We start from the raw sequence: 9,409 nt of genomic DNA on the forward strand, positions 1-9,409 counted from the left end.
ATTTCAGTGTTTTGCAGAAAAAGAATATCAAACGCAGTCAAAACGGAATGAAACCTTCGGGAGCGTGATTTTTGGAACAAACGTAATCTCGAGGACTTGGAGTAGATGTCAAGAAACCAACGAGGAGGCCACGAGGCAGGGGGCGCGCCTACCCCCTGGGCGTGCCCTCCACCCTCGTGGCTCCACCGACCTACTTCTTCCTCCTATATATACCTACGTACCGTCAAAACATCGAGGAGCACCACGAAAACCTAAATCCATCGCCGCAACCTTCTGTACCCAAGAGATCCCATCTTGGGGCCTTTTTCGGAGCTCCACCGGACGGGGCATTGATCACAAAGGGCCTCTACATCAACTCCAGGGCCCCTCCGATAATGTGTGAGTAGTTTACCTCAGAGCTTCGGGTCCATAGTTATTAGCTAGATGGCTTCTTCTCTATCTTTGGATCTTAATACAAAGTTCTGCTCGATTCTCTTGGAGATCTATTCGATGTAATCTTCTTTTGCGGTGTGTTTGTCGAGATCCGATGAATTGTGGGTTTATGATCAAGATTATCTATGAATAATATTTGAATCTCCCCTGGATTCTTTTATGTATGATTGGTTATCTTTTTAAGTCTCTTTGAATTTTCAGCTTGATTTGGCCTACTACATTGATCTTTCTTGTAATGGGAGAAGTGTTTAGCTTTGGGTTCAATCTTGCGGTGCTCGATCCCAGTGACAGAAAGGGAAACGACACGTATTGTATTGTTTCCATCGAGGATAAAAAGATGGGGTTTATATCATATTGCATGAGTTTATCCCTCTACATCATGTCATCTTGCTTAAGGCGTTATTTTGTTCTTGTGAACTGAATACTCTAGATGCATGCTGGATAGCGGTCGATGTGTGGAGTAATAGTAGTAGATGTAGGCATGAGTCGGTCTACTTGTCACGGACGTGATGCCTATATACATGATCATACCTAGATATTCTCATAACTATGCTCAATTCTATCAATTGCTCGACAGTAATTTGTTCACCCACCATAATACTTATGTTATCTTGAGAGAAGCCACTAGTGAAACCTATGGCCCCCGGGTCTATTTTCCATCATACAAGTTTCCAATCTATTTTATTTTGCAATCTTTATTTTCACGTTATATCATAAAAATACCAAAAATATTTATCTTATTATTATTATCTCTATCACATCTCACTCTTGCAAGTGGCCGTGAAGGGATTCACAACCCCTTTATCGCATTGGTTGCGAGGTTCTTATTTGTTTGTGTAGGTACGAGGTGACTCGCGCGTGGTCTCCTACTGGATTGATACCTTGGTTCTCAAAAACTGAGGGAAATACTTACGCTGCATTGATGCATCACCCTTTCATCTTCAAGGGAAAACAAACGCGTGCTCAAGAGGTCGCAGTACGGGTGGCGACTTGGCGCATATCTGGTTATTGCCTGCTGAAGAGTAGGTGGACGAGAAGCCAACGGACATGGTTGCTGCAGCCAGAGCTTTTGATGCTAGGTAGAGTAAGTAGAAGAGGAGAAGCGAATGTTGGATATGTTAGTTTCATTACTTGCAGAGTAGCATAGCACCATATATAGTCATGGTCTAGGTTTGGATTCGAACCAGCTACATGAGCACGTCTCTCCTTTTTCTAAAACTCAGCAATGTCGATTTACTGGTACACTAGATTGTTCTGTACGCCCTCTCAAGTCTTTAATTTTCTTTTCTTTTTTGCGAGGAAGGAAGGAGGACAAAATTGAGAGTCCCTGGGACTCGAACCCAAGGCCTCTCGGTTGAATACCAAGGGTGCTAGTAACTTATGTGGCAAACGTTCTCTTGGAGGAGGATAGCAGATGAACGCATTTTCCTCGCAGTTTTAGTTGCGACACAAGATCGAACGGTCGCAGTTTCAGCAATGTTACTAGGCGAACGAGCCCAGTTTTTCTTTTCTTCCTATATATATAAAAAGTAAGCTACCTGCTATCGACTTAGTCAACAAACGATTGTGCCAACCTTGACCATTGGATTGACATTCAACGTCTTTCGTGTTTCTTCAGTCTCTTCTTCCTCCAGCCACCAAAGCCAAACCAGCGCCGGCGGGACGCTTGCTCCCGCCTCCCATGGCTGGCTGTGCTGCCGCGCACGCATCGTGACCACATTGCTCCCTAAAACTCTGCACATCTTCCCCGGCTACTGTTCGTTTCTGTCTGAGGCCTCACCATCGTCCTCCGCCTTGGATCGTTCGCCGCGGCGCTGCCCTCCGGTGTTGTCAACATGGTCAACAACCGAGAGGAATAAGGAGATGACTGTGCATGGTGAGGATGATAGTAGGGACCCAACTGCGCGCGCGGTAATTTTGTTTTTTCACGACAAAGAAGGGTATCAACTGGGTTGTGCGGGAGCTGTCGCCTGTCTAGCCCAGGCTTTTATTTCATATGTTTAGCACATGACCAGCCTAGTTTGTTTTTTTCCTTTCTGAAAATGGCTAGCATAGCTATTTTATTTTTTGCAGAATAACCAACGTCGGCCTATTTGCTTTTCTATGCGCTGCTGGGCCGGAAATCTTTCAAGACGAGGAGGGATGTATTTTACCTAGAAAATGGGCTATGAGTGATAATAAATGGGCTATAAGTAATAATAAATGGGTTGTAAAATGAAAAAATACAACAAACATGCAAGCAGTTCCAAAATACTTTTTTATTTTGGATTTTGATATTTCAAATTTCATTGTTTTTGTGCGGGTAAAATTTCATTGGATTTAAATCAAGGTATGTTTAGTTTTTAAATTAATTTGAATATGGCTAGAAATTTCGGGTTGTATGCTGTTTAGGACAGATTTGAAGGTTGACTTGTGGGTCTACTAGGTTGACGTGTACGAAAGGATTTGTCAACTTAGTCCACAAACGATTCTAGCAGTAGTGACCGTTGGATGTTAATCCAACGACCGTGCTACTTCTTCAATATCTGATCTTCTTGCTCCAGGTGCCCAAACCAGCACCGGTGGGACTGCCTACTCCCGCCTCCCGTGGCCGGTTGTGCTGCCACACAGGACGCACCGCCCCACCCTACTCCATTGCTGGCCAGGCCATTCCTCTACTCACCCACACCTCCTCTTATTTTCAGGCGATGGCAGCCCGACCAGTAAACCCTCGTACTACCCACCGCGTGGGCAACCACTGCCGAGTCTTCCCCGGCTCTGTCTCATTCCCTTCCTAGGCCTCGCCATTGTTCACTGCACTGGTGCTCTGTACATGGTTAATGAACGGCATCCATCGGACGTGGACTGTACGTGGAGAGGCTGACAGCTGGGTCCACAGCTGCACATACACTACTAGGAAAAGGCCTGTTAGTGGCACACCTATTTTGGCCATTCATGGCGCACTACGGGTGTGCCACTATCATCACGCCACTAGTAACAAGTACTAATGGCGCACCCCTGGTGCACCATTAGTATACCAGATAATAGTGGCGCACCACATAGTAATGGCGCACCACATATCTGGTGCGCCATTACTAACAAACTTTTTTCAAAAAAATTTTTTAAAAAAAAATTCAAATTTTTTTCATAATCTCAGGTCAATATGCTTAATCTATCCACCCCTAGCACCAGCTCACTAAACAGGCACTTGTTGATATATCTATCATATCAATCCTTTTAAACCTTGTTGATGTATATGACTTTGTTCATGTTCATGAGTGTGATGAAATTTTGAAAAAATATTTCAAACTTCCCGGTCATATTATGTATCATATTTTGAAAATTTTTTCCAAAAAAAATCGAAACCAATTTTTTTCTGTTACTAGTGGCGCACCTAGCAAATGGTGCGCCATTACTAAGTTTGATTTTTTTCCATTTCCCCCCCTCTAGATCTTAAAAGCCCCGTATCTTTCGTTCTGCTTGGTTTTTGGGGATTTCGAAAATCTTCAACATGGTTCCCCCATTTGAATTCGGATGTAAATTTTTGAGTAGATGATTTTTCATATAAAAAACTTATTAATCCGAGTTCGTATCCAAAAGTTATGCCCATTTTACTAAATTCCAGAGAGATGTCACAAATAAAGTCGAACTTTATATTTGTAAATTTTCCCAACAACTAGACCACATATCACATGGGAAACTTATTTTCTTTTATTTTTTTTGACATTTCCATCATTTTCTTTTATTTTTTCTAAAACTGAAAAGGCGGTCCACGCGGGGAGGGGGGGTTGCAAAGAAAGTTATTAATGGTGCACCTTCACAAAGTGCGCCATTACTATGTGTATGACTTGGTCAAACCTTGGTCAAAGTTAGTAATGCCGCACTTCGCATAGGTGCGCCATTACTATGTCAAACTTAGTAATGGCGCACCTACACAACGTGCGCCATTACATAGGTGCGCTATTACTATGTCAAACTTAGTAATGGCGCACCTACACAAAGTGCTCCATTACTTAGTTTGACCAAGGTTTGACCCAGTCATACACATAGTAATGGCGCACTTTGTACAGGTGCGCCGTTACTATGTCAACTAGTAATGGCGCATTATCCCCTGGTGCACCACTGCTAAATTTTTTTTAATTTTTTTTCAAAACTAGTAATGGCGCACCACACCCCAGGTGCGCCATTAGTAATATGTCAATAATGGTGTACCTGTATGTGGTGCGCTACTGCCATATAGCAGTGGCGCACCACATACATGGTGCACCATTATTGTCCATATTACCTATAGCCCTTTTTGTAGTAGTGATAAGGAAATGCCTCCTTATTACGCGCAAAATAATGATTTCTCCACCTGTCATCTGGGACCCACCAGAAGGGCCTCTATATTTCACGAAAAAAAATGTTCCCCCTGCTGACAGGTCGGACCCACCGGCTATATCTTTGGACGCAAGGAAGTGCCTCCTTATTACGCACAAAAATGAATACTCCCCCTGCTAGCAGGGACCCATCATAGTGGGAGGCTGACTTGGGCCTACTAAGTTGAATGGGATGGAGGGCTTTGTCGACTTAGTCAATATGAACGACTTAGTCAAGGAACGACTTCCATCGGAAGAGTACTCTACGTGGAGAGGCTGACAGCTGGGCCCATGGCCACAGCAATGAAGTGCCTCCTTATTACGCGGAAAATAATGATTCCTCCACCTGACAACAGGGATCCACCGGACGGGCCACCGTATTTCACAAAAAATGTTTTCCCCCTAACTACTGGGACCCACCAGCTACATCTTCGCACGCAAGGAAGTGCCTAACAGTTGGGACCCACCCGGTCGAAGCGTACGTAGCCTTGTCATTCTGGTCACGAATGTGTACGTACATACTGGTCGATGTAGAGGCACGCACAGGTGGTAGTAGAGGCGCGCACGTGTCGTAGTAGAGGTGCGCACATAGCATGTACACGTACGTACAGCGGCCAGGGTGCAAGAAAGTTAATATGACCACATACGTACATACGGGCAGGGTCTCGAGCGCCTACTCGCGGATACATACAGCCAGGGCTTGTGTACATGGTTGTGGCTGGGTCGGAACAGAGAGACTGCGTCATCATCGTGTTCATGGGGAGGCAATAGAATGTGTCATGTTCATCGGGAGGCAATGGGACGCATGCTGTTCATCGGGAGCCAACCGTCTTGGACGGAACAACCAATGGAAACGAGGCATGGCATATCGCAAAACAGAGGAAACGACCTTGGTTCGACCGGCCACGGTGGAAACGGGATCCTATTCATCTGGAGGGGTCTGGCGTACCGCAAAATAGAGGAAACGGACCTCCTACGGTGGAAACAGGGTCCTATTGATCGGAAGGGGTGTGGCGTACCGCAAAACGGAGGAAACGGACTTGTGTTGGAGCGCTATAGTTGAAACGGGGGTCCTATTCATAAGGAGGGGTGTGGCGTACCGCATAACAGGACTCCACGGAATACTGTTCATCTCCACCGTCGACCTCCTCCAGCCTCCACGGGCTCCTGTTCATCCACTGTCGACCTCCTCCAGCCTCCACCTGCGACTGTTCATCCATAGGCTCCTGTTCATCCAACCTCCACCGTGTGCTCCTCCACCGGCTACTGTTCAACCAGCCCACTCCACGGGGTCCTGTTCAACCTCCCCTCGACGGGCTACTGTTCATCCAGCCCTCCACGGGGTCCTGTTCAACCAGCCCTCCATGGGGTTTTGTTCATCCAGCCCTCCATGGGGTCCAGTTCATCCACCGGCTTGATCGATCTGGGTCATGTTCATCCAGTGGCAACTGCCTCTACTACCACGGGGTCCTGTTCATCCAACCACCCCACCGGGAACTATTCATCCAAACTCCCCAACAACACTCACTATTCTTCCAGAGGCAGCATCGATCGGCTTGAGTTAGTAGTAGTATCTAAGGAATCACTCGGGTTCAGTTAATAGCAAGGGATCGATCGATCGCTCGGGTTCAGTAACACGTAGCCTGCAGTGCAATTGCTCGGGTTCAGGTAGAGTGCAACGCCTCGCTTTGGTTCAGTTAGAGCCCAATGCCTCGCACACACGCGTGTACATATGAGAGAAACGCGCATCGCTCGGCCCCCGAGTACCCACCATAACCAGGAACTCCCTGATATTTTCCTCACCCTCGCTTTTACCACGGTTTTTTCCATCATGGACGGCCCAAAGAATGTCATGCAGCAGCGTCTTCGGCCCGCCCAGGATGATAAACCCATTTTCTGTCATGTTTTTTTGTCATAGAAGTTGGACCCCACCACATCTATGATGATGCCGGGTTTTGTCACAATTATCATCATAGAAGTGTCATAAGAATGACATATTTTTTTTTCGTTCGGCCCAAAATGTCACGGATGTGTCTTTTTTGTAGTGTAAGTTCAATATGTTGACTATGATAAGATTTTCTCACTCGTATCGATACTTAAAGTCTGTCCGAATCATGTTAGAAATTGCCACATTTTATGAAATCTGGTAAATGGACTTTCAAAAGTACATTCCTTAATGGATTTATTAAAAAATAGTTATATATGATACAACCAGAAGGTTTTGTCAATCCTAAAGGTGCTAACAAAATGTGCAAGCTCCAACAATCCATCTATGGACTAGTGCAATCATCTCAGAGTTGGAATATATGCTTTGATGAGTTGATCAAAGCATATAGTTTTATATAGACTTACGGTGAAGCATGTATTTACAAGAAAGTGAGTGGGAGCACTACAGCCTTTCTGATAAGTATATGTGAATGACATATTGTTGATCGAAAATGATGTAGAATTTTATGGAAAGCATGAAGGAGTGTTTGTTTCAACGAAAGACCTCAGTGAAGCTGCCTACATATTGGGCATCAAGATCTATAGAGATAGATCAAGACGCTTCATAAGATTTTTCAATGAGTACATCCCTTGACAGGATTTTTGAAGTAGTTCAAAATGGAACAGTCAAAGAAGGAGTTCTTGCCTGTATTGCAAGGTGTAAAGTTGCGTAAGACTCAAAACACGACCACGGCAAAAAATATAAAGAGAATGAAATCATTCCCTATGCCTCAGTCATAGGTTCTCTAAAGTATGCTATGCTGTGTACCAAACCTAATATGTACCTTGCCATGAGTTTGGCAAGGGGGTACGATATTGATCCAGGCGTGGATTCTTGACAGCGGTCAAAATTATCCTTAGAAGATTGAGGAGATATCCCTATAATGCTATATCATTGCTCATAGTTGAACTCGAGAGACAATTTTTACATATGCATCCTTCCATACAAAGGATTTTCCTAGAATTTTCTAATATTGAGCATTCTTCTGTTAAGCGAGCAGCGACCATCTTTTTCGATCATGAGTTCCGATTTATAATAAAAGAGGCCAATGAATATTTTGTGCATTATAGGGTGGATGCCGGCCGTCCTCCCATAGAAGCAATTCTTTACTATCAAGAAGATATTATGCGTTTACGATCTTTAGATCATGTTGCTTTTAATGAAAATCTTAGAAAAAAGGTTCCTACCAATGCTCTTGTTAATAGGATCTCTGAACTTAAAGATAATTTTGCCATCTAGAACAATGGGCTAGGTTTTTCCCTTGAACAAAGTCTCATGACTTTTTGCCAAAAGAATGCTTATAATGATGAATTGATTGTGCAATATGAGGGGCCAAAGGAGGAACCAATACCTCCCGAGATTGATCTTGGGGACTTTTGTACGATTAAATTTAGCCCTTTTGATTATTTTTGCTTGCCATGAAGGAAGATTGCTGCTGAACGTAGGGAGCATGAGATGAGCTTTCAAGATTTATCTTATCATTATCACGGCAATACCTAGATCTATCCTTGCTTTTATGCCTAGGTAAGGGCGTTAAACGATAGCGCTTGTTGGGAGACAACCCAATTTTATTTTTATTCCTTGCTTTTTGCTCCGATTTTGTAATAAATAATTTATCTATCCTCTGTTTTGGTTGTGTTTTTTGTGTTTAATTAGTGTTTGTGCCAAGTAGAACCGTTGGGAAGACTTGGGGAAAGTCTTTTTGATCTTGCTGTAAAAAACCGAAACTTTAGCGCTCACGAGAATTGCTGCAATTTTTTATTGGAGAGTGCTATTTAGTTAATTATTTTTGTAGATAATTAATAGATAAATTCCTCACGTCCAGAAATTTATTTTAGAATTTTTGGGATTCCAGAAGTATTCGAAACCTACAGATTGCTACATACTGTTCTGTTTTTGACAGATTCTGTTTTTCGTGTGTTGTTTGCTTATTTTGATGAATCTATGGCTAGTAAAAGAGTTTATAAACCATAGAGAAGTTGGAATACAGTAGGTTTAAAACCAATATAAATAGAGAATGAATTCATTACAGTACCTTGAAGTGGTGTTTTATTTTCTTTCGCTAACGGAGCTCACGAGATTTTTCTCTTAAGTTTTGTGTTGTGAAGTTTTCAAGTTTTGGGTAAGGATTTGATGGATTATTGAACAAGGAGTGGCAAGAGCCTAAGATTGGGGATGCCCAAGGCACCCCAAGGTAAAATCCAAGGACACCAGAAAGCCTAAGCTTGGGGATGCCCTGGAAGGCATCCCCTCTTTCGTCTTCGTTCGTCGGTAACTTTACTTGCAGCTATATTTTTATTCGCCACATGATATGTGTTTTGCTTGGAGCGTCTTGTATGATTTGAGTCTTTGATTTTTAGTTTACCACAATCATCCTTGCTGTACACACCTTTTGAGAGAGACACACATGAATTGGAATTTATTAGAATACTCTATGTGCTTCACTTATATCTTTTGAGCTATATAGTTTTTGCTCTAGTACTTCACTTATATCTTTTAGAGCACAGTGGTGGTTTTATTTTATAGAAATAATTGGTATATCATGCTTCACTTATACTATTTTGAGAGTCCTTTAGAACAACATGGTAAATTTCTTTTAGGTATATTAAAAACTTTCATATAAGTGCATTGAATACTAAGAGAAGTTTGGTAC

This window comes from Triticum dicoccoides, chromosome 5A (genome assembly GCF_002162155.2).
Source record: "Triticum dicoccoides isolate Atlit2015 ecotype Zavitan chromosome 5A, WEW_v2.0, whole genome shotgun sequence".
Classification (NCBI taxonomy): domain Eukaryota; kingdom Viridiplantae; phylum Streptophyta; class Magnoliopsida; order Poales; family Poaceae; genus Triticum; species Triticum dicoccoides.